This window comes from Bufo bufo, chromosome 2, assembly GCF_905171765.1.
Source record: "Bufo bufo chromosome 2, aBufBuf1.1, whole genome shotgun sequence".
NCBI lineage: Eukaryota > Metazoa > Chordata > Amphibia > Anura > Bufonidae > Bufo > Bufo bufo.
In genome coordinates this window covers 586,175,862-586,202,276 of record NC_053390.1, presented here as the reverse complement: position 1 = coordinate 586,202,276, position 26,415 = coordinate 586,175,862, and the positions used below count along the sequence as shown (strand labels likewise).

The following is a 26,415-nucleotide window of genomic DNA, read 5'->3' as shown; positions in this document are numbered from 1 at the left end:
GGGCCATTTTAGTACAGTGAACTCATTGTCATGTTCAAGAAACCAATTTGAAATGATTCGAGCTTTGTGACATGGTGCATTATCCTGCTGGAAGTAGCCATCAGAGGATGGATACATGTTCTCATTCTGTTTACGCCAAATTCGGACTCTACCATTTGAATGTCTGAACAGAAATCGAGACTCATCAGACCAGGCAACATTTTTCCAGTCTTCAACAGTCCAATTTTGGTGAGCTCGTGCAAATTGTAGCCTCTTTTCCTATTTGTAGTGGAGATGAGTGGTACCCGGTGGGGTCTTCTGCTGTTGTAGCCCATCCGCCTCAAGGTTGCTCGTGTTGTGGCTTCACAAATGCTTTGCTGCATACCTCGGTTGCAACGAGTGGTTATTTCAGTCAACGTTGCTCTTCTATCAGCTTGAATCAGTCGGCCCATTCTCCTCTGACCTCTAGCATCCACAAGGCATTTTTGCCCACAGGACTGCCGCATACTGGATGTTTTTCCCTTTTCACACCATTCTTTGTAAACCCTAGAAATGGTTGTGCGTGAAAATCCCAGTAACTGAGCAGATTGTGAAATACTCAAACCAGCCCGTCTGGCACCAACAACCATGCCACGCTCAAAATTGCTTAAATCACCTTTCTTTCCCATTCTGACATTCAGTTTGGAGTTCAGGAGATTGTCTTGACCAGGACCACACCCCTAAATGCATTGAAGCAACTGCCATGTGATTGGTTGACTAGATAATTGCATTAATGAGAAATAGAACAGGTGTTCCTAATAATTCTTTAGGTGAGTGTATATGTCTTCTTCTCATTTAACTAGCACGCACAAGCCCTTGTGTTCATATTATTATCATTGGTACTATATTACTGTGCATATTGTCATGTTTCCCTGCAACCCACCCCACCCAAGAGACGCACTGCACCCGCGCCAATTCCTTGACTCCCCAATAATGATCGGGCAGAGTGCTTATGAGGAAATCTGTCCAGTCATGGGGACAACTCTGTAAAAGGGATTTACCAGCCATTATGAAAAATATCAGCATTCAGCAGACCTGTGATAGAAAGATGGTTTTGTTAATACTTACCCATCCCTTCCTCCGCTGATGCTGCAGTCTCCGCTGCCCTCACACAGGCTGCAAGCTCTCTGTGCGAACAGAAAAAGAAGCGTACACATTCAGTCAGGAGCCAGGCGGAAGAGCGGGTGGAGAGAGGGACAGATATGTAGTAATAAAACCATCTTGCTTCCACAGGTCTGCTGAATGCTGGTATTTTTCATAATGCCAGGAGAACCCCTTTAATCTCTGTCATCAGTGTAGGACACGAAAAGGGGCTGAACTCAATTAGCCAGTAAGTTACATTTTATGTCTCAGACTGCAGGGGCACATTGTAGCTTTGATACGTGGGTACAGGTATATTCACACATTGTCACATATACCGCTGTTGTCACATATACCGCTGTTTTCTGATATATTTGTACAGAAGTTCTGCAAAATGCTGCTCACTGACAGCAACATTTGAATGTATCCTAATCTATTGGACATCAGGTATGAGCTAGGTCTACCTACCCACATCACAGCAATTTTTAATATCAAGCACAGACCCTATCAATTCATTTTATATGCTATAGGGGTGTTAGTGGATCATTGGATTAGTGGAGTCTGGTATTTCCACCTGCAGTGGTATAGACGGACATTGACATCCTGGTCTTTCTCCTTCTTTTTTTCATTCTTAGGCTACATGCACACGACTGTATGTGTTTTGCGGTCCGCAATGCCATCCGTATGCCATCCATTTTTTTTTACGGATCCATTGTAACAATGCCTAAAACGAGCAAGAATAGGACATTTTACATTTTTTTTGCGGGGCTACGGAACGGACAGTGTGCTGCCCCATTGAAATGAAATCCTATCCGCAAAACAACGTTCGTGTGCATGTAGCCTTACTGTAAGTATAATTTTTATAATTATGTTTTCTGTTTCAATACACTTTAAAAGATTTTATTATCTGTATTAAAATATTGATTATGGGTTATTAATTATTCCTAGGTTTTCTATGCCATTTAGACTAGACCCTGTAAATGTTTAATGTGATGGCTGAGGTACTTATTGGTTGACAGCTGATCGGCAAGATTGCCGGGTGTCCGACCCCCACCAATCACATGCTGGTGACCTATGCTGATGATAGGGCATCAATATAAAACACTCAGAAAACCCCTTATAAATAAGGATAGATAGATTGATAGACTGATCGGGGTAATCTCCTGGAGGGCCAGTTTTATATTCTTCTACATTGATGCATGGTATGCAGTGTTGAGCGAATCAAGCTTTGGATCCAAGAACTTTATTTTAATGCTGTACGAAGACCCGTACATGGGCTCTGGCGAGGTGAAGTGAGTTATCACCGAAGTCTCGCAAGACTTTGGTAAATAACTTCGGCCATCGATTTTCAAACTTTAAAACCATTTTGAAACATGGATCCGAAGTTGGCTTCGGTACCAACTGGTATCTCAGTAGCAAAGCCAACTTCGAATCCATGTTTTAAAATGGTTTTACAGTTTAAAAATCAAATCTCAAAGTTATTAACTCACTTCGCCTCACCATAGCCCATACATTTGAATGCTGTGCGGAGACGACTCTTCATAGAGCATTCACACAAAGTTTTGATCGAAGTCACTTCGGATCTATAATCCGAAGACCACTTCGCTCAACACTAATGGTATGTTTTTTTTTAACCACGTCCACTTTCATGACACACCGGGCATGTAGAACCATTTTACGCATATATAGTGCCCAGGTAGTGCAGAGTGTATTTCCATGATTGGTCAATCCGAACCATATTCTGGGTGGGAGCATCTAGGAAATGTGTGAAACACATGTAGTTAAAATGGTGAAGTCCAAGGCACTCACTATATTTTACAAACAAAAAAAAATAATATATATATATATATATATATCCGCCTATTGTTTAATGCACAGTGTTCTAAACCACCTGCACTCTCCACATCAACATGCATGAAGTGGTTGTGTTTTTATAGCTCTGAGAGCGTCCACAGAAGTGTCAGTCATTGACGGTGCGGCACATGAATTAGCAGGCCTCAGTATACCTAATACAATATAACCGTCAGCCTTCCTGTGTTATGACAGGATAATTACATTATGTATCATAATGCACCAAACCAAGAACAGCATCCGGCAGGACAGCTCTGCTTCACCCGAAATGTTTTATTTTAAGTCAATAGCTGACAGAAAGTAATGTGATTTTCCTCCAAGTGATGTCAGCGTGAAGGAATTCTGCATGGAGCCTTCAGGTATTCAGTTTGTGTTCATAACATGTAGTTGAGTATTACACTTATAATCCTCTACTTTGCCGTGATTCCGGAATATTTTCGTGTCAGATTTAATGGGCAATAGACAGCCGTACAAATTCTATCACTAAGTTATCCTTGTTATTTCCCACCATCAGCTCAGTAGTAAAGTTCCCCGCCCCAGTCATGAAGTGCATTTGTTTCTGCAGTTTTGCTACTTATTAAAATATTATTACTGTAATAATGTCTTTTATAAAGTACTGGAGGGGGTTTATAACTCGCCCAGATTGCTCAGATGGGTGCGATAAAAGGAATTCAGAAGGCTGTATGGTTTCAGTAAGCATAGTTTGCTGGAACTGGTTTATTCAGACTTTATTTATGGGCTGTATAATTTTTTTTTGAAAGGTAGGTAGAGTTGGTAGAGAGACCTGCCATTCCACCTTTCTCCAGTACAGCTATTCCCCCTAGCCTGAGGTGTTTTCAGGTGTAGACACTGGGATCGTTACGGGGGAATAAATAGAGGCCTCAGACTGTAAGTGTGCGGTCAGAGCCTTGAAGTTGGTAGACTTCTCTCCTGTGAAAGCCGGATCTCCTCATTATTTGTACCTAGCTGAGGTAGATATACTGTTTAGTAAGTGCCCAGATGGGCAAGGTCTTTGATTCAATGGTTGTGTGTTATTTCTGGAGCAGTGTCTTCACCCAAGTTATTGCGCAGCCATTGCCCTGTATTCTTCTGGATGCTAAATAAACCATGAAGTCTGTGACCACTGGCCGTATTCACACAAGCAGATCCCTACATGATGTAGAATGCATGTGCAAGAAATCGCAAATTACTGTTATTAAAATAAAGCCAAATTTTGAAATCCCTTTAAATATGTATTAGGAAAAAAAAATTAAACTCTGTCCTAATATAATATCTGAATCACTCCTAGTAGAATCATCATTCATCCATTATCATCTCTAATTGTCCTAGATCAGCCCTTGGTTGGTGGAGAGTGTCTCTAGCAAAGCATGCCAAGGAATCACCGATTGTATGAGAAACTGATTTGTAATAGAAAGGCATGCCCACTGGAACATGAAGTGTCACCAAATGGAAATATAAAATGTTGCACCAAACTGATCTAATGTGGCACTATTGTTTCTCTGCAATCCAGGTCTGTAGAACAGCACCGGACTTGCCAGGTTGCAGTCTCAGAAATAGCTATAACTTGTGGAACAAGGATAAAACTGTAAATTGTGTCGCATGAAAAAATCTGACCCATGAAGGGGTTTCTTTGCTTTTTTGTAAACTTATTCAATTAAAGGGGTGTTCCAGTCTTGGACATTGGAAATGCCCCCAATATCTGATAGGTGCAGGTACCACCTCTATCTTTAGACTGGAACTTGCAGTGAGGGCTCAGTGCGGCCAGCCTTTGCTCATTTCTAAGGGACTACCAAAAGTAGCCGAATGCTGGCTCTGCTTTTTCCGTAAGCCCCATATAAGTGAATGGAGCGGTGGCTGCGCTTGTGTGGTGTGCTTCCTATTCATTTCCTACTCGGCTATGTTCGGCACTCCCATAGAAATGAATGCAGGGCGGCCGCGCATGTGCGGTGCAACCTCCGTCACTTTGCATGCTCTATCCTAATGAGAGGTGCGGGTCCCAGAGGTGGGGCCTGCACCTATCAGACATTGGGGGCATAGCCTAGCGATATGCCCCCTATGTCCAAGATGGGATAAACCCTTTAAGTATTTTTATAGTTGATAGATAGATAGATACTGTAGATAGATAGATAGATAGATAGATAGATAGATAGATAGATAGATAGATAGATAGATAGATACAGACTAATGGACCCACGGCCAGTGTCCTGATTACAATACTCAAAAATAAATAAAAATGAGGCAGCTCTCCAGATTTTGTGGTGAGAAAATATGAGGTTTACTCTGTCACACATCAGTTATGACCCTTTATACTGCATCATTCTATTCTGAATAGCAGTCATTCTGCAAGATTAAAGCTGTGCCATGTGGAAGCCATGCATTTTTTAGTATTTACGCTTGCTGGAGCATGTTATCTCCCTAAGTATCACACGTCGATGAGAGATACAACAAGGCCCCCTTTCACCAACCTTCCGCTGATCGGTGGTGGAACATCACATTTTTGTCTTGGAAAACTTTGCAGAAATTCAATATATTCCTGTGATTGTGTCAGTCGCATCCTCCCGGAGTATATATTCAGCTTCCTTTTTACCTATCAGTTTCTTAAAATGCATAAGCTTCACCCTTCTGAACTTATTTTCATGAGTTTACAGCTTAACTTATAACATCATAGTCTTGATAACTGGATGATTTTTTAGGAGGATGAGAGATGAGAAATGTGGGTATTGTTTAGTACCATGAACTAGTTTTTAGCCTCGTTATGGGATGAATGTTGGAAGGTTTCCTAAAATGATTGTTTTATTTTACCTTTATTTTCGAGCAGTTTCCATATTGTTTCATTAGATCATCACGAGGATACAGTTACCAAGCATTAAATAGCTTGTGGTTGTTGTAGCAGTGGTATGCATAGGGGCAGGTTACTGCACATCTGACAGATTCATTGCTCTGTGATCAGCTAATGACTTTGTAATAGAGAGCCGTAAAGGACATCTGTCATCATTTACCAGTAGGTGAAACGGTTGGCTGGTGATATCTCTGGTATTTCCTTATGTGCTGGCAATCTGTAGAAAAAAGGCTTTTTATAATATATAAATTAATCACTAGGCGCAACGACAACTGTGCCGTTGCACCCAGAGGCTCTGCTCCCTGTCTCCTGTGGAGAGCCCTCATAGCTGTGACAAACAGGCAGTGAAAGGGAACACGTTCGCACATGCGCAGTAAAGCAATGGAGATTGCCCATCTGCCTGGCGGTCTCCATCCTTTTGCTGCGCATATGCCAAACATGCTTCCACGAGATTGTCACAGTGTTGGGGGCTTGGCATAGCAGACACGGAGCGGAGCCTCTGTGTGCAATTTTCATATTATAAAAAGCCTTTTTTTTTTTTTTACATATTGCCAGCACATATGGATGTACCAGAGATATCATCAGACTCTCCAGACAAACACTGATCTACAGCGGCCGACTGTTACACCTACTGGTAAGCGATGACAAATGCCCTTAAAATTTTTGGCCAAAACATTTCCTAAATTAGGGTAAATTGACAAATGGAATGAGATGACTTGTAGACAAAAAGGCAATTCAGAAATAAATGTAGGAAAGGATTCTTTATAGCTAGAGCATTGAAATTATGGAATGCCTATTGCAAGAGGTAGTAATGGCTCCTTATTGGATTTATCCGAGGTGTGCCGTTATCCCGTGTGGTGGCCACTTCCGGGATCACGTGCCATACATTGGGCTTGTGACCCTATCCTGGGGTTAGAACCCGCAGCACATACAGTACAGACCAAAAGTTTGGACGCACCTTCTCATTCAAAGAGTTTTCTTTATTTTCATGACTATGAAGGCATCAAAACTATGAATTAACACATGTGGAATTATATACATAACAAACAAGTGTGAAACAACTGATAATATGTCATATTCTAGGTTCTTCAAAGTAGCCACCTTTTGCTTTGATTACTGCTTTGCACACTCTTGGCATTCTCTTGATGAGCTTCAACAGGTAGTCCCCTGAAATGGTCTTCCAACAGTCTTGAAGGAGTTCCCAGAGATGCTTAGCACTCGTTGGCCCTTTTGCCTTCACTCTGCGGTCCAGCTCACCCCAAACCATCTCGATTGGGTTCAGGTCTGGTGACTGTGGAGGCCAGGTCATCTGGCGCAGCACCCCATCACTCTCCTTCATGGTCAAATAGCCCTTATTTTCAAAGTTTTCCCAATTTTTCGGCTGACTGACTGACCTTCATTTCTTAAAGTAATGATGGCCACTCGTTTTTCTTTACTTAGCTGCTTTTTTCTTGCCATAATACAAATTCTAACAGTCTATTCAGTAGGACTTTCAGCTGTGTATCCACCTGACTTCTTCTCAACGCCACTGATGGTCCCAACCCCATTTATAAGGCAAGAAATCCCACTTATTAAACCTGACAGGGCACACCTGTGAAGTGAAAACCATTTCAGGGGACTACCTCTTGAAGCTCATCAAGAGAATGCCAAGAGTGTGCAAAGCAGTAATCAAAGCAAAAGGTGGCTACTTTGAAGAACCTAGAATATGACATATTTTCAGTTGTTTCACACTTGTTTGTTATGTATATAATTCCACATGTGTTAATTCATAGTTTTGATGCCTTCAGTGTGAATCTACAATTTTCATAGTCATGAAAATAAAGAAAACTCTTTGAATGAGAAGGTGTGTCCAAACTTTTGGTTTGTACTGTACATGAGTCTGAATCTCTCACTTATGCGCTGTGGGTTCTAACACCAGGCTAGGATCACGTGCCAATGTACAGCACGTGATCACGGAAGTGGCCATCGCACGGGATTGCGGCGCATCTCGGATACAATCTTTAAAGAAAAGCTAGATGCTTCAAAGGACATTGAGGATTGTACCTGTTGTATACTGAATAATGTGTAATTAAATTGAGAAAGGACACGTAATGTGTGTATAACTGTAAGGAAGTAGATTGCACTTCATTTAGTGTTGATAACTAAATGGGCCTGATTTACTAATGTGTCTGCACCAAAAATCTGTCTAAAAATGGTGTCATTTGACACATCTAGGGTTTCTACACCTTTTGCCAACATGCTCGATAAAAGGGCGCAGCTTAGTATAAAGAGGGTATAGGAAACAACATTTTGTACAAAAATTGTGCCACAGTTCTGGTAGAAAAATCAGTTTCAAAGTAGGCCAACCGATACTTGGTATAGAGTCACCAGATTTATCATCCAACCTGATCCCCTGTTGTAAATCCGGTGCAGGTCTTGACAGCTTACGCCAGGATTAGCAAATCTGCCCAATGTTGTTTCACTAGTTTCAGCAGAAGACTGAACTTCAACAATTCAAGTAGTTTCTAAGAGAGTTACCCAACTCATCCTAATTTAGTCCCTCAACCTCTCCAGTTACTGTTGGACGGCTCCCAGTCACCATAGGCCCACACAAACATCAAGCATTTCAAGATTACAGTTTGGAGGTAGTACATGTCAGATCTGAAGCATAAATGTTCCTGTAAACACGACTAAACTGATAAGAAAACAGCTGTAGTGTGTTATCACATGCTCCAAGCTCACCCCAAAAATAGCAATCAGTCAGCAAAAAGTTGAATTAAGTGAGACAGAAACCAAATCTGTATTCCATTAGCAGTATGAAGAATCACTAGCATGTGCTGCTTCATTCCAGCCTTAAGGGAAACCTGCCGCTTGGATTTTTCCACCAGCACAATGTTATTTCTTCCTTATTCAGCTTCTTATAATATTTCTAAAATAAAGCGCAGCGTAAAAAGAAGCTTATGTGCAGTGTGCAGATTACCCCTGAGAAGTCATCTCTGGGCAGGCCATTGATGTGAACAGTGATGATCTCTTTACTGTAGTCACACCCATCGAGGTATGATTGATGTTCCAAAATGGCCCAATGTCAGCAGAAATGCTCCTGAAACTTGCACATTAGCCTTTGATTCCTGATCACCGCACATCTACAGTAAAGCTTGGGTGTAATAACTTCAAGTCCATATGTGCAGTGTGCATGTGCCAAGAGAGGTAGTGAGTGATGGACAACCCAGCTGAGCTCACTTGTGAAAGACGCAATAGTAACGTGATATACAGGGTGGGCCATTTATATGGATACACCTTAATAAAATGGGAATGGTTGGTGATATTAACTTCCTGTTTGTGGCACATTAGTATATGTGAGGGGGGGAAACTTTTCAAGATGGGTGGTGACCATAGCGGCCATTTTGAAGTTGGCCATTTTGAATCCAACTTTTGTTTTTTGAATAGGAAGAGGGTCATGTGACACATCAAACTTATTGGGAATTTCACAAGAAAAACAATGGTGTGCTTGGTTTTAACGTAACTTTATTCTTTCATGAGTTATTTACAAGTTTCTCTTTGTTTACAGCCAATGACATGTCGTCGAGTTTAACACGTGCGGAGTGGATAGAAATTGTGTTGATGTCTGGTGAACGCAGTAACTGGGTCATTGCAGCAGATTTCAATGCAAGGTCTCCCGATCTGACCCCCTTAGACTTTTATCTTTGGGGTCATCTGAAGGCAATTGTCTATGCTGTGAAGATAAGAGATGTGCAGCACCTGAAACTACGGATACTGGAAGCCTGTGCTAGCATTTCTCCTGCGGTGTTGCTATCAGTGTGTGAAGAGTGGGAGAAGAGGGTTGCATTGACAATCCAACACAATGGGCAGCACATTGAACACATTTTATAAGTGGTCAGAAACTTGTAAATAACTCATGAAAGAATAAAGTTACGTTAAAACCAAGCACACCATTGTTTTTCTTGTGAAATTCCCAATAAGTTTGATGTCACATGACCCTCTTCCTATTGAAAAAACAAAAGTTGGATTCAAAATGTCCGACTTTAAAATGGCCGCCATGGTCACCACCCATCTTGAAAAGTTTCCCCCCTCACATATACTAATGTGCCACAAACAGGAAGTTAATATCACCAACCATTCCCATTTTATTAAGGTGTATCCATATAAATGGCCCACCCTGTATAAAAGAAGCATAATATGCTTTGTGTGCAAAACCCAAATGACAGGTTCTCTTTAGGAGCATGCAGCCATTTATACAGGCTTCCTCAGAGGGGGTGATGCATGTGCAGTATGTGCACTTTATTCTGCCCAAATACAAAGCCAACGTGTTTTGTTTGTCATTTATTGAATTTCGCTAAATGCTGTGCGACCCCTCCCCCCTCCTTGTCTTTAAGAGTCAGGACACAGACAGCTGTATCCTTCTGAGGCAGAGCAGCTCTGTTCTCCCGTTCCTGCACTGATCATAGACAACGGTGCAGGTATTGGAAGATGCATGTGAGTTCCCTCTAGTGGCTACTCACCTTAATCTTCCATGGCGGATAGAAGAGGAGTAGTGAGAAGCAGCATCCTGCTGTGAAGGAGAGAGCGGTAATAGAATTGTGCACTCCATGTCTGCCACTGTTTAAAGGGTACTGTGTGTCTGGCACTTCTATGGAGGACACTGTGTGGCTAGCCCCATTATGGGGGACTGGTACTATTATGGTGAGAACTGTGTGACTAGGACTGTTATTGTGGGCACGGTATGGCTGACACTCCTAGGGGGATTCTGTGACTGGCACTGTTATTTGGCACAATGTATGGCTGGCACTGTTGTGGGGGAACCAGGAGGCTATATGAGTTCTATTTTAACCAATGTAATGGAGATATCCAACTGGTGCAGACCATGACTTGTACTCTCTTTGGTGACTTGTACTCTCTTTGGTGTTCTTTAAATCCCTGTTTCAGGTACTGTTAGTTCTAATCAGGTTGTTCCTTTATTAGGCATTCGCATGTAAGGCCCTTATGGCATATCTGTAGTGCCATATGCCATATATGTCTATATCGATTTAGCACTCCAGACGGTAGATGTGGTGAAAGAAATGCCTTAATTGTATCAGATGAGAAGACCTCTTTGTACCCTTTTGTGATCATGATGCTAGTTTTGGCTTCACAAAAGATGTGGTCCAGGATCGGTGGGTCGCCTAACCCTACATTGTCACATATGCACAGATACAGGAAAGTCATGCTAGTGATGAGTTGTTCTTGCACAGGCCTGTAATTGGCCACAGTGGCCACTTGACCAAGAACGGGACCTCATCACTTTTGGCCTTGCAGGGACAGGAACCAATGCGTTAGAATGGTGGACTTTCAAAGGATGAGTGATATTTTTTTATTTTATTATTTTGTACATACTTTCCTGCCTGACTTTAAGTTTTCTGTTATGTCGGACAACTCCTTTAAGTTTCTCCTTCTTGGAAACAAGACGGCTGTAGAGTCAGTGCTATTTATACTCCTTGTGAAAATAACGTGATCTTCTGTTATCTATGGCTGTCAAGTGGTTTGAAAGTCTTGTGTATGGGAATAAGGAACATGTTCTGAGGGTCAAGCCTTTCATAATGTATACGTGAGGCTAGCCAAGAGAAACCCTAGCTCTGTTTTCTTCACGCAGCAGTGGTTCTACGGTCACTGACTTCATGACACATCTACAGGAGACAATCTGCAGGGCTTTGTGTTTCCTTATGGAAACTCACTGACAACGGTCATAACAATGTTACTCTTCCAGGTTAAGTTTCCTAGGGCCAGTACAGGACAGAATGATAGATTAGTTATATGACTTTCCACAGATTGTATCATACACTTATTGGTAAGTCTAGTTAGAGGTGGACATGCATCTGCAGGGTAACTGCTCTAAGTCTGGATATTTAGCTTTGCCTGCTGGTCAACGTTCTATGCATCAGATTCAAGATTGCAGTCTGTGAATGGAAAAGTGAATGTTCCATACTAATGACATGTAAACCGTCACAGAGATTGCATATTGCAAAGAATGATCATTAGGAGAAATGTAGCATTACTTACGGTAGTTTCAGTTCATTGGTACATCTGTTTCCCAAGAAACATGACTTAATGGTTGTACATGTGACGGGACAATGCCAAGAAATTTAAATTTCAAAAGAAATTACGAATTTCAGCACACGGCTCGTGGAAAACTGTATTTTCTTTTTAACAAATGCTAAAATTGAGTAAAGATTAAAAGGTTGTCCAAGATTTTAATATTGATGGCCTATCCTCAGGGGAGGCCATTGGTATCTGATCAGCGAGGGTCCAACGCTCCCCTTACCTCCGACGATGAACTATTTCAGAGTTCAAATTACGTGTGCTCTGAAGACATGTACATCATTGCATCTTGGTCTATATACATGTTGGCAGAGAAAAAGTACTCGACATTCTGTTACATCATTGAAAAGTCAGTCAAATAAGATATGCTCTAATGAATTTGTCCTTTCTAGAGGCTGGCATTTATCCATTAGCAAAGATCGGAGTCTTGATAAGAAATCTCAAAAGATCTGCTTGCTTGCTCTACTGCTTGTGAACCTTAAGAGGTCTGTTCCGTTGGCCAAACAAAACACATTGTGCAAGTGTCCTCTAGCATTAGAGTGGAAACATCCTGTAAACTATGCTGTCATATATGTCTTATATTTAAAGGGGTTGTCTGATCTCACTGTTACTAAGGCAAGATATATTTCCCTGCAGTCACAGCAGTCCCACCACCTTTCCAGTAGTCATAGCACATTTCCTCCTGACTCCTCACTATTCAGAACAGTTTTACCGTAATCATTCTTTTTGAACAAATAACAGTTTAGACATATTTTTGCTCTCTGAGTGTCATCCGTTTTCCACGTGCTCTGCTAGGCTGAAAAGAGATTTCCAGAGTATCTCCAACCATGATCAGTGAAAACTAGAGACGAGCGAATCGACTTCTGATGCTTCATTCGAAGTCGATTCACATAAAACTTCATTGTAATACTGTACTCGCGAGACTTTGTGTAATAATTTTGTGAATTAATTATTACTGTAAAAAACCTTTGTACCGAACTCAGGTTCGGTTCCAAGTGGTACCTAAAGTAGCATTTCTAGACATACTGTAAGTGTTCAGGTTCAAAACCAAATTTAACAAACAAGGGGTTTGGTAAATTTAAAACAAAGTGCAGCAATGCAGACTCAGACTTTTGAATGTTCACAATTTCCCCTGTTCTACCTCTAAGAGAGAACAGTCCAACTTCTACCCACAGTCTTATTGTAGAAGAAATTATGCCAGCCTTGGCATCAAAAGATAGATCATCTACCTCAGGGATACTCAGCTGTCCGGACCCCTGCATGCACCCGGGTGCCAGCTCTGAGGGGGTGCCACAGTCCAGAAGCAATGAGCGCTTCCATCAATACAGATGGAAGCTCTCATTGCTGGAGCGCAGGGAGCTGGGTCCTGTCACTCACAGCTCTGCTCCCCGCGCTACGGTGGCGCTCTGAATGGTGAAGACTCCTTCCTGCTCCCCCATTCAGCCTGCAGGCACAGATCGTGCCGCCGCTTGTGTGGGCGGAGCCTGTGGGCCAAAAACTGCATAAGCTCCGCCCACACAATGCTTCAGAGCGATCTGTGTCTGCAGGGGAGAGAGGACTGTGACTTTTAGGAATGGGACAATGTGAGTAGGGGGCAAAATGGGCATTTCTACTCTGGAGGGGGCACAATGGGCATTGCTAATGTGAAGAGGGCACAATGTGCATTTCTACCCTGGAGGGGGCACAATGGGCATTTCTACTCTGGAGGGGGCACAATGGGCATTTCTACTATGGAGGGGGCACAATGGGCATTTTTTACTCTGGAGGGGACACAATGGGCATTGCTAATGTGAAGGGGGCACAATGGGCATCTCTACTATGGAGGGTGCACAGTGCACAGAGTGCATTACTACTCTGAAGGGGGCACAATACACAGAGGGCATTATTACTGTGAAAGGGGCTCAATGGGCATTATTAGCACAGAGGGCATTACTACTATTAAGGGGGCACAATGGGGATTTCTACTATGAAAGGGGCACAGAGGGCATTATTACTGTGAAGGGGCACAATGGGCATTCTTAATGTGAAGGGGGCACAGTGGGCATTACTGCTATTAAGGGGGCACAATGGGCATTATTACTATTAAGGGGGCACAATGGACATTATTACTTTGAAGGGGGTACAATGGGCATTACTACTATTAAGGGCGTACAATGGGGATTTCTACTATGGAGGGGGCACAGAGGGCATTATTACTGTGAAGGGGCACAATGGGCATTATTACTGTGAAGGGGGCACAATGGGCATTATTACTGTGAAGGGGGCACAGTGGGCATTACTACTATTAAGGGGGCACAATGGGCATTATTACAGTTAAGGGGGCGCAATGGGCATTATTACTTTGAAGGGGGTACAATGGACATTACTACTATTAAGGGGCATTATTACTGTGAAGGAGGCACAATGGGGATTATTACTATGAACGGGGCACAAAGAGGGCATTACAACTGTGAAGGGGCACAGATAGGGAATTACTACTCTGAAAGGGACAAAGAGAGGGCATTACTACTATGAGGGGGCACTTAGGGTATTCATAATCTGTAGGGAGGAACTAAGGAGGCATCGCAATGTGTCAGGGGCACTAAGGAGCATCATAATGTGTGGGGGAACCAAGGGATCACCCTGCTGTGAGGGTGCACTTAGGGGTATCATACTCTGTGGAGCACTAAAGGGATATCATACTGTCTAAGGAGCATTAAAGGGGCATCATTATTGTTAAGGGGCACTGAAAGGACATTCTTACTGTTTGGTCGACAGAAAAGAAGATTAGGTGGGCTTGGAGGTGTGGATTATTGTAAAAAAATATAATAATGCAGCACTACATGCCAATGGTGTTGTCCCTCATATATTTTTTGCTTTGCAGCTCGTACCTTCATCCTACGGCAGACTCGGGTATGTGGACCTTTACAAAAAGTACTTGAGTACCCCTGATCTACAGGGTACAGAAAGTAACCTGGAGGAATTACAACAGCAGAATACACAAAGCTAAATTTGATTTGCAGATGTCAACCAGTTTTGCACCAAACTGTAACATTAGACAAATTTATCATTCAGCCTGAGATCTGTGATAAATCTGGTGCATGTCTAGAAAGCCTGGCTATGTTTATGCCATGTAGAGGATTAGAAAATCTGTTGCTTTTCCATTCTGTTTGATATTCCATGGATTTCACCAAATTTCAATTTAACCCCTTTAACATTAACATTGGAAAAACCCTCTTTATTTTTTTTTATTGTAGATATTGAATGTCTAAAGTAAATATAGAACAACTGAATTTTATTTTTTCCCATTAGTGACATAATTAATTTTAGCCATAAAGGGGTTGTCTGTCCTAGGAGCCAACAACACCAATTGTTGAATAACATACACAGAAGTCCATGTCACCCCTCCTCATGTGGTCATCTGCAGTTACACAGAGAGCGGAGATCTATGCTTCTGCTCTTCTCCCTGCAGCCTGTCAGAACGTCTCCCACTGTCCTCCTCTCAGCTAGGCCCTTCATGGGGCCAAGGAAATCACACAACCTTCAGATGACATTGCCCTCACAAATATCAAACCTTTTGTATTTGGTTTCATTAATAATGCATTGGATGACCTCTCAAGAATTAGAGCAGAAAGCAGGAAAAGTTTGAAAAGTTTCCAGGATTTTCAGCTCCTGTGGCTTGAATTAATTTGCTGCAAACCTTTCTCCTACTGCATTCATTTATGGTGGTAGATATATTTGGTAGGGTGTCACATAATCTCCTGGTCTGTCTTTTCACACTTTCCAGTTTTCAAAGCCCAGTCAGTAATAATAGTGGAACCCCAGAGTTTATTTGAAGTTTGATGATGTGGGAATTAGTAAGATGTAGGGAATGTATAGATCAAAAAACCTCTCTGACTCCTGGTCTATTTCTGTGCTGGCATGAGAAAGAAATGCTTTTGTTATGGCCTTGCCACCTCTGTGCCAAGCATGCGTTCTGAAACTGGTATAGAGAAAATTTAGAGCAGTTGAGAGAATGTAAATAATGTCAGATTAAAACCACAACTCTGTTCCAAGTTAATGTGACTTTTCCATTTCAAAGGCTTTGCTAAAGCCATGGTAATACACATTAAAGCTCCATTTGTTCCTTTCCCCTAAATTGTAGAGGCAGCACTTCTCTGCTTGACGGCATTGAAAACTCACACCAGTTTCCCCCTTTTGTCATTTTATTGTACTGTTATAAACCTTACTATTATCTGTAGAATATTGAGCTAGATTCACACGGCAGTGATGAAAAACCAGCCATTAATATGGCAAAACTGTCAATTTTTCACAGATGTTTTCTTCACAGATGCCTTTCTGAAAAACACCTATTAAAAACGGCCCCCTTGAATCTTATGGGAGCTGCCTTGAAAATAGTGCCGAGGCACATCTCCTAAGCGCGCATTTACTGGATCTTGTAGCTCTAGCGGCACTATTTTGATAAAGGCCAAGTGTGGCCGAAACGTCACATGATTTATACAGCCGCATTTCTAAATAAACACCAACAATCTTGCAATCACATTGCTGGAGTATTTTCTTCTATTAAAAATAGACAAAATAGGACATGTCCTATTTTTGGACGGCTGGTATGGTATTCATACTCCGTTAAATGTAAGTGTCAGTAGACTCATAGAATACCATTGTTCTGAAAACGTCCATGGGATGGCCATAAAAAAAAAGCATGTTGCACGGACGATTTTTCACTGTCGTGTGAATAAGGCCTTTGTGTTTTCAAAGTGTCATCAATGCTTATAGATACATATTGCTAGAGCTACATTCTCGTAGAACAAAAGTGAGGAGCAAGATAGTTAAATAATTTAAATAGACTTGTGCCATCACTCACATAAACCATTCGGGAGATTTATGACCTACGAATAGGCTACTTTCACACTAGCGTTCGGGGCTCCGCTTGTGAGTTCCGTTTGAAGGCTCTCACAAGCGGCCCCGAACGGATCCGTACTGCCCCAATGCATTCTGAGTGGATGCGGATCCGCTCAGAATGCATCAGTTTGGCACCGTTTGGCCTCCGCTCCGCTCAGCAGGCGGACACCCGAACGCAGCTTGCAGCGTTTTCGTGTCCGCCTGGCCGTGCGGAGCCAAACGGATCCGTCCAGACTTACAATGCAAGTCAATGGGGACGGATCCGTTTGACATTGACACAATATGGTGCAATTTCAAACGGATCCGTCAGCCCTTGACTTTCAATGTAAAGTCAGGATTATACCATCAGATCTGAGTTTTCTCCAATCCGATGGTATATTTTAACTTGAAGAGTCCCCATCACCATGGGAACGCCTCTATGTTAGAATATACCATCGGATTTGAGTTACATCGTGAAACTCAAATCCGACAGTATATTCTAACACAGAGGCGTTCCCATGGTGATGGGGACGCTTCAAGTTAGAATATACTGAGAACTGTGTACATGACTGCCCCCTGCTGCCTGGCAGGTGCTGCCAGGCAGCAGGGGGCAGACCCCCCCCCTCCTGTATTTAACTTATTGGTGGCCAGTGCGGGCCCCCCCTCCCTCCCCAGTATTAATTGTAAGCAGTGCGGCCCCCCTCCCTCTATATTCATCGGTGGCCAGTGTGGATATTAAATATGACCAGTGCGGTCTCCCCCTCCCTCCCTCCCCAGTATTAAATATGAGCAGTGCGGTCTCCCCCTCCCTCCCTCCCCAGTATTAAATATGAGCAGTGCTGCCTCCCCCTCCCTCTATTCATTGGTGGCCAGTGCGGATTCAAAGTATTGTGATCAGTGCGGCCTCTCCTCTCGACCCCCCCCCCCCCCCATCATTGGTGGCAGCGGAGAGTACCGATCGGAGTCCCAGTTTAAATCGCTGGGGCTCCGATCGGTTACCATGGCAGCCAAGACGCTATTGCAGTCTTGGCTGCCATGGTTACTTAGCAATAAATAGAAGCATTATACTTACCTGAAGACCTGCGATCTATGTGACCGGCCGGGAGCTCCTCCTACTGGTAAGTAACAGGTCTATAGGCAATGCGCCGCACAGACCTGTCACTTTACCAGTAGGAGGAGCTCCCGGCCGGTCACATAGATCGCAGCTCTTCAGGTAAGTATAATGATTCTATTTGTTGCTAAGTAACCATGGCAGCCAAGACTGCAATAGCGTCTTGGCTGCCATGGTAACCGATCGGAGCCCCAGCGATTTAAACTGGGACTCCGATCGGTACTCTCCGCTGCCACCAATGATGGGGGGGGGGGGTCGAGAGGAGAGGCCGCACTGATCACAATACTTTGAATCCGCACTGGCCACCAATGAATAGAGGGAGGGGGAGGCCGCACTGCTCATATTTAATACTGGGGAGGGAGGGAGGGGGAGACCGCACTGCTCATATTTAATACTGGGGAGGGATGGAGGGAGGGGGAGACCGCACTGGTCATATTTAATATCCACACTGGCCACCGATGAATATAGAGGGAGGGGGGCCGCACTGCTTACAATTAATACTGGGGAGGGGGGGCCCGCACTGGCCACCAATAAGTTAAATACAGGGGGGGGGGGGGTCTGCCCCCTGCTGCCTGGCAGCACCTGCCAGGCAGCAGGGGGCAGTCATGTACACAGTTCTCAGTATATTCTAACTTGAAGCGTCCCCATCACCATGGGAACGCCTCTGTGTTAGAATATACTGTCGGATCTGAGTTTTCCGAAGTGAAAAATCAGATCTTAAATAAACAGTTATGCAAACGGATCCGTTCTGAACGGATGCAAGCGTTTGCATTATAGGAGCGGATCCGTCTGATGAAACATCATACGGACCCTCTCCGAACGCTAGTGTGAAAGTAGCCTAATGGCACAAATTTCATCAAATTTATCAAAATGGAGCACATGACATGCTAAATTCGACACATCTCTGAGATGTCAGCAGGCAGTCTGTCTTAAGCAGAGGAGTGCAGATGGACGTCACCTTGTAAATAAGTTTTCGGGCTCTATGCCTTGCTATTCCACATTGTGTAATATTTAATTTAGTCTCCAGACCTCATGCTTGTTCCTAACCTCATCCCCGTTTAGATACCTTCATTATTCTGCATCGTATTTGTGGGGCCTCTTGTAATTTGACCTCTGCTTGGTTCCTAATCTTTTACCTGCCTAGTCCTCTGGATACCTTGCCTGCCATTTCTGTAATCTTTCTGGTCCTCACCTGGTATCCTTGACTACACTTCTGCAATATCCCTTCCCTTGGTCTTCTGCTTTCTGCCTGTCTTCTTGGTAATGAGCCTCCGCTCTGTTCCTGACCATGCCTTAATGTCCCCTCGGCCGCTATTCAGTGGATTGTGACATGTCGGGGAATTTAGGTCCCCTTCCTCAGGTAAAACTTAGGTTCCCTTCCTCAGGTAAAATTTTGCTAAGTTCCCCTAAACGCGTTGTATGTCTTTTTCTGAATAAAACCAAGAAGAATCTACTTACCTGAATATCTGGAATGGTTCTTTGCCCCTAAAGGGAAAATTATTTGACATTGTCATCACTTATGACGTCAGCGCAGGTGGCCAGCGTGATCATGTGTTGACGTCATTACAATTGACGCAGGTCCTTTGGTGGGTTTTCTTCAATCAAGGCAGGAGCGGACAACCTCTTCGCGATCAAGTGGATGAGGTGAGTATAAGTTTTTTTTTTTAACACTGGATAATCCATGAGGTGATAAATGTGAGTACCAGATGCTGAGATCGGCATTGAACGTAGCATCTGAAGGGTTAAATTACACGAGGGAGGGGGGGCACTGCTATCGCCATTATCTGTCATTGCGCCCACTCCATACAATGAAAAGCAATTTGTAATGAAGTAATTTGTATCGAATCAAATTTCTTGTTGAAGTTCGGCGAAGCTGGCGAATCAGATTTTTCAAAACTTCGGGAAAAAGAAGAGGGAATCCGGCACCGTAGATGCTTTGTAGTAGAAATCTTCAGTTTATTAGAGCAACATAATTCCACATACAGACAGTTCAAATCACAAGCGGTAATTCGTTGACGCGTTTCGGACAGAGTCCTTAGTCGTAACACAGGTTGGTGCTAAAGTGGGACAATAAATGCTTCCGTCAAAAATACCACTCCCACTAAGTGGGGGTGGAAAAGGGTAAAATTGTCTCACCAGCATCAGAACACCTGATAGCAGTCACATGTGGGTGTAGCACTGATGAGCATGCCATGAAGCATAGTCTGCAATAATGTGCTGCTCTATCAGTGCAACAAAATCCACATGGTGTGAACAGATACATAAAAAAAACTATGTAAAAAATACAATATTAAAATCTGGGATTGGTCCATCGACATACAATGGCAAAGTGAATTCCAAGTTGTGATTACCATAAACAGGTCATGAAAACAATTCATTGGTAAAAATACATAAGTTCTCTTTTTAAATTGAGACCTGAAGGCATTCTTGTGTTGAGTCTAAATATCCAATAGGCTTCCCTTAAAAGAATCGCTTTTTTGAGATTGCCTCCCCTAGGATGAGAGGAGACTTTCTCAATAGCAAAGGCACGGAAGGAGTTAACCTTGCGATCGTGTTTAATGATGAAGTGTTTAGCAGCACTAGAGATATTCAATACAGAAGAATTAGATATATAATTTAAATGCTCTAAAATCCTATTTTTAAATTTACATGATGTGCTGCCAACATACATTAAATCGCATAATGTGCAGCAAATCACATAAATAACATCGGTGCTGTTGCAATTTATATATGTTTTAATCGGAAAGGTGAGAGAGTGGTCCGCACTCTGGAATGTCTTGGTGACATTGACAAAATTGCAAGTTTTGCAAGGGTGGGAGCCACAACCTGGTGTAATTTTGGTGGATCGATACAAGGAAGGTGATAATGAGTTGGCAATGGTGAGGGCTCTCCTGGAAACAATACTACAGCCATCTTTCAAGATGTTATATAGAACATCATCATCATATAATATCGGTCAATAATTTTTGATGCACTGTATTTCTGTGAATTATCGGCTGTACATTAGAACCAGGGTCGGTAAATTCTCTTTGCTTTTTGTAATATTTAGGGGCTCTTTTTGTACTTTCGGATGACTATTATTGAAGTTTCCCTTCCTGGTCTTGAATGTGCTAGTTTTTCTCACTTGGTTAGGTAATGCACCACCATAAACTTCACTTATCTCTACACCTCATGACTGGAGTACGATATTTGGTAAAAAAAATTTTTTATTAAATTTGATACATTTTACAACTCGCAAAACTGTTGAGATAAGCTTAAAGTGTCACTGAACTTTTTAAAATCTTTTGATATGTCATAGCATCATATCGGAGGTCTTGATTGGTGCGGGTTTGAGCGGTGAGATCCCACAGATCGCTAGAATGAGGAGAAAGAAGCGCTCATATAGGATGTTGTCTCTCTTCTCTGCGGGAGACAAACTCAATAGAAAGTCTTTGGTCCCATCTCACTTCCGTCTCCTGCAGAGAGGACAAAGAGCATGATATGTGAGCACTTTTCTGTCCTCATTTCAGACCATGGGGAGCTCAGTACTCAGACCCCCACCGATCAAAACCTTTGATATGTCACTATGAAATATCAACAGTTTTTGAAACTGTTGTATCAGTGACCCTTTAACAGTTGTCTAAGACACTGAATATGACCCACCCTACAGTAAATCGCCTGCTTGCGTGCACATGGCTCAGAGTACCTGGGGTCTGGGAATTTTCCAAAATCACCTGGAAAAAAAATGAAAAATACTTTTTTATATTCTTAACTTTTGCAGCTCTTCTTATGTTGCTTTCTGACAATCCCATATATTGCTAAAGCTACCGTATACTGCACCCGTATGTTTCTAGGCCACATTTTGTCTATAGTGACATGGCCTCACGTCTCATTCTTTACATGAATATCATGTCCATCAGTCTAGGTGAATATGAGTTATTGTTAATTATCCCACATGTTACTGTTAACTTAAAGTGAAAACTTATAATGCTAATCTTTATTTATATAGTGCCAATCTATTCCGCAGCACTTTTCTGTAGTTAATTTATATCTGTTGCAAAATATATACAAAAGAATATGCATCATATACTGAAATCGCTTGTTTTACACACCAGAATGATTTGGGAAAAATATCAAGTCACTTGCAGACAGATGTATCCCTCCTTCCCTTGGGCATTGTTAAAAGAATAGACGCACCCGTTTACACCTGCTTTCCGCTATCGCCCAAATCACTTACAAAGGTGAAGCATGGCTGTAAAGGTGTTTCTTATAAGCTGTCACCCTTTATAGTCAGTGCGGCTTTGATCCGCCAATTATCCTGTCTGGAATAAATTAGGCCATTCAACAAGGTACTAACTAGATGCTCCTTTCTGTTAATGCCATTATAACAGAAGCCGGAAAGTTCTGTAGGCCCACTGCTGATTATTCCCTGAAGACATTTAGATGCGTCTTAAGTGTGAAATTGGCAGCTCTATAGCCGCCTGACAGTGCTCACAATGATATTCAGTTGTTTTTAATGAAAAGTTTGTTTAAGACTGCCTCCTGTTTTCCCATGGGACCCATTCACCGGGTAGACAATGGCCGGCTCCCGGCCCTTCTCCACATTTTAACTCCAGAAATTTGTGTTGAATTAAGTTGTATCAGAGTTGTTCTTTTTTATTCAGGACCATTTAATGATGGTAACTTGGGTGTGATGTGTCTGTAAAATAAGAACAGAGCTAGACTGTGGGGGGTTTAAAGACAAATGACCATTGTAATTTCTAGCTTACTGTGTAATTATAATGCCTAGCCACACAAGAAAGTCACTGTCTTTGAATCATACCCACGTCGCTTTCTTAAAGGGGTTATGCTATTGACGGCGTTTGATGTAAAAAAAAATAAAAAGCAAATTAGATATCATATAGTACAGGACAATCTCTTTCTAACAAAGCTGGAACCAGCTCTGTACCTCACATGGATCCAGAAATCTCCGCATTCTTTGCTCCAATTGTTCTGCTAGATTTATTTCATCATGGGGTGTGTCTTGTTTTCTGTAGCTCTTTTCCTGTAACTGCCACAGTTTGTAACTGAAGATATAGCTGGTGGCTGTTGTAAATTGAAACTGAGCATGTGCGACCCCCTTAGGTGGACGAAGAAATAAGGAAAAGAACAAGCAGCAGGTGGCGCTATATAGATACATTTTATTGAATTGCTGATTGGCTGTGCAGAATATTTAATTATATGCAGTTACAAAAGTATTCAGATCCAGGTGCTAGTTTGAAAAATGTTTTGTGGCACAACCCCTTTAAAGGGGGCATCCACTTTGAAGGTTACTACTTATTAGAAGAGTCCCTTTGGATTAGTTGTAATCTGTAGTGAAACCTGGCAGTTTTCCTGTAGATCCTCCAGAGTGAGAGACCCTGTTTGTATACACTCCGTACTTTGGCCATGAAATGAGGATGCTAAAGAGATGACTCCATTGTATTAACTCTATAATACAAACTATAAAAAGTGTTTTTCCATACAAGACAACCCTTTTAACCTCCTCAGGACCGCCGTAGGCAGGATTGCGTCTTTGCGGCGGCCCTGCTCTTCTGGGTGGACGCGCTGGCGCGTCCTCTCGCGAGACGCGAGATTTCCTGTGAACGCGCGCACACAGGCGCGCGCGTTCACAGGATCGGAAGGTAAGAGAGTTGATCTCCAGCCTGCCAGCGGCGATCGTTCGCTGGCAGGCTGGAGATGTGATTTTTTTAACCCCTAACAGGTATATTAGACGCTGTTTTGATAACAGCGTCTAATATACCTGCTACCTGGTCCTCTGGTGGTCCCCTTTGTTTGGATCGACCACCAGAGGACACAGGCAGCTCAGTAATATGTTGCACCAAGCACCACACTACACTACACTACACCCCCCCTGTCACTTATTAACCCCTTATTCACCCTTGATCACCCCTGATCACCCCATATAGACTCCCTGATCACCCCCCTGTCATTGATTACCCCCCTGTCATTGATTACCCCCCTGTCATTGATCACCCCCCTGTAAAGCTCCATTCAGATGTCCGCATGATTTTTACAGATCCACTGATAGATGGATCGGATCCGCAAAACACATACAGGCGTCTGAATAAAGCCTTACAGGGGCGTGATCAATGACTGTGGTGATCACCCCATATAGACTCCCTGATCACCCCCCTGTCATTGATTACCCCCCTGTAAGATCCATTCAGATGTCCGCATGATTTTTACGGATCCACTGATAGATGGATCGGATCCGCAAAACGCATACGGACGTCTGAATAAAGCCTTACAGGGGCGTGATCAATGACTGTGGTGATCACCCCATATAGACTCCCTGATCACCCCCCTGTCATTGATTACCCCCCTGTCATTGATCACACCCCTGTAAAGCTCCATTCAGATGTCCGCATGATTTTTACGGATTCACTGATAGATGGATCGGATCCGCAAAACGCATACGGACATCTGAATGGAGCCTTACAGGGGCGTGATCAATGACTGTGGTGATCACCCCATATAGACTCCCTGATCACCCCCCTGTCATTGATTACCCCCCTGTAAGATCCATTCAGATGTCCGCATGATTTTTATGGATCCACTGATAGATGGATCGGATCCGCAAAACGCATACGGACGTCTGAATAAAGCCTTACAGGGGCGTGATCAATGACTGTGGTGATCACCCCATATAGACTCCCTGATCACCCCCCTGTCATTGATTACCCCCCTGTCATTGATCACACCCCTGTAAAGCTCCATTCAGATGTCCGCATGATTTTTACGGATCCACTGATAGATGGATCGGATCCGCAAAACGCATACGGACGTCTGAATAAAGCCTTACAGGGGCGTGATCAATGACTGTGGTGATCACCCCATATAGACTCCCTGATCACCCCCCTGTCATTGATTACCCCCCCTGTCATTGATCACCCCCCCTGTCAGGCTGCATTCAGATGTCCGTATGATTTTTACGGATCCACGGATACATGGATCGGATCCGCAAAACACATACGGACATCTGAATGGAGCCTTATAGGGGGGTGATCAATGACAGGGGGGTGATCACCCCATATAGACTCCCTGATCACCCCCCTGTCATTGATTACCCCCCTGTCATTGATCACCCCCCTGTCATTGATCACACCCCTGTAAGGCTCCATTCAGACATTTTTTTGGCCCAAGTTAGCGGAAATTATTTTTTTTTTCTTACAAAGTCTCATATTCCACTAACTTGTGTCAAAAAATAAAATCTCACATGAACTCACCATACCCCTCACGGAATCCAAATGCGTAAAAAAAATTTGACATTTATATTCCAGACTTCTTCTCACGCTTTAGGGCCCCTAGAATGCCAGGGCAGTATAAATACCCCACATGTGACCCCATTTCGGAAAGAAGACACCCCCAGGTATTCTGTGAGGGGCATATTGAGTCCATGAAAGATTGAAATTTTTGTCCCAAGTTAGCGGAAAGGGAGACTTTGTGAGAAAAAAATAAATAAAATCAATTTCCGCTAACTTGTGCCAAAAAAAAAAAAATTTCTATGAACTCGCCATGCCCCTCATTGAATACCTTGGGGTGTCTTCTTTCCAAAATGGGGTCACATGTGGGGTATTTATACTGCCCTGGCATTCTAGGGGCCCTAAAGCGTGAGAAGAAGTCTGGGATCCAAATGTCTAAAAATGCCCTCATAAAAGGAATGTGGGCCCCTTTGCGCATCTAGGCTGCAAAAAAGTGTCACACATCTGGTATCTCCGTGCTCAGGAGAAGTTGGGGAATGTGTTTTGGGGTGTCATTTTACATATACCCATGCTGGGTGAGAGAAATATCTTGGCAAAAGACAACTTTTCCCATTTTTTTATACAAAGTTGGCATTTGACCAAGATATTTATCTCACCCAGCATGGGTATATGTAAAATGACACCCCAAAACACATTCCCCAACTTCTCCTGAATACGGCGATACCACATGTGTGGCACTTTTTTGCAGCCTAGGTGGGCAAAGGGGCCCACATTCCAAAGAGCACCTTTCGGATTTCACAGGTCATTTACCTACTTACAACACATTAGGGCCCCTGGAAAATGCCAGGGCAGTATAACTGCCCCACAAGTGACCCCATTTTGGAAAGAAGACACCCCAAGGTACTCCGTGAGGGGCATGGCAAGTTCCTAGAATTTTTTATTTTTTGTCACAAGTTAGTGGAAAATGATGATTTTTTTTTATTTTATTTTTTCTTACAAAGTCTCATATTCCACTAACTTGTGACAAAAAATAAAAACTTCCATGAACTTACTATGCCCATCAGCGAATACCTTGGGGTGTCTTCTTTCCAAAATGGGGTCACTTGTGGGGTAGTTATACTGCCCTGGCATTCTAGGGGCCCAAATGTGTGGTAAGGAGTTTGAAATCAAATTCTGTAAAAAATGACCAGTGAAATCCGAAAGGTGCTCTTTGGAATATGGGCCCCTTTGCCCACCTAGGCTGCAAAAAAGTGTCACACATGTGGTATCTCCGTATTCAGGAGAAGTTGGGGAATGTGTTTTGGGGTGTCATTTTACATATACCCATGCTGGGTGAGATAAATATCTTGGTCAAATGCCAA

The 26,415-nt window shown here is 42.9% G+C and overlaps 1 protein-coding gene and 1 long non-coding RNA gene across 3 annotated transcripts in view; one reads left to right on the top strand and one right to left on the bottom strand.

The window, feature by feature from the left end:
• Positions 1-26,415, top strand: part of TBCK (TBC1 domain containing kinase) — a 444,055-nt gene that overhangs the window by 411,278 nt on the left and 6,362 nt on the right. The gene's annotated exons all lie outside the window — the stretch shown is intronic.
• Positions 2,250-26,415, bottom strand: part of LOC120989879 — a 38,470-nt gene continuing 14,304 nt past the window's right edge. Inside the window, exons 3-5 of the long non-coding RNA XR_005776335.1 lie at positions 22,606-22,615; positions 14,222-14,228; positions 2,250-2,261 (exon numbers count right to left, since the gene is read on the bottom strand). This is a non-coding gene — a long non-coding RNA (uncharacterized LOC120989879). The remainder of the gene's footprint in view (positions 2,262-14,221; positions 14,229-22,605; positions 22,616-26,415) is intronic.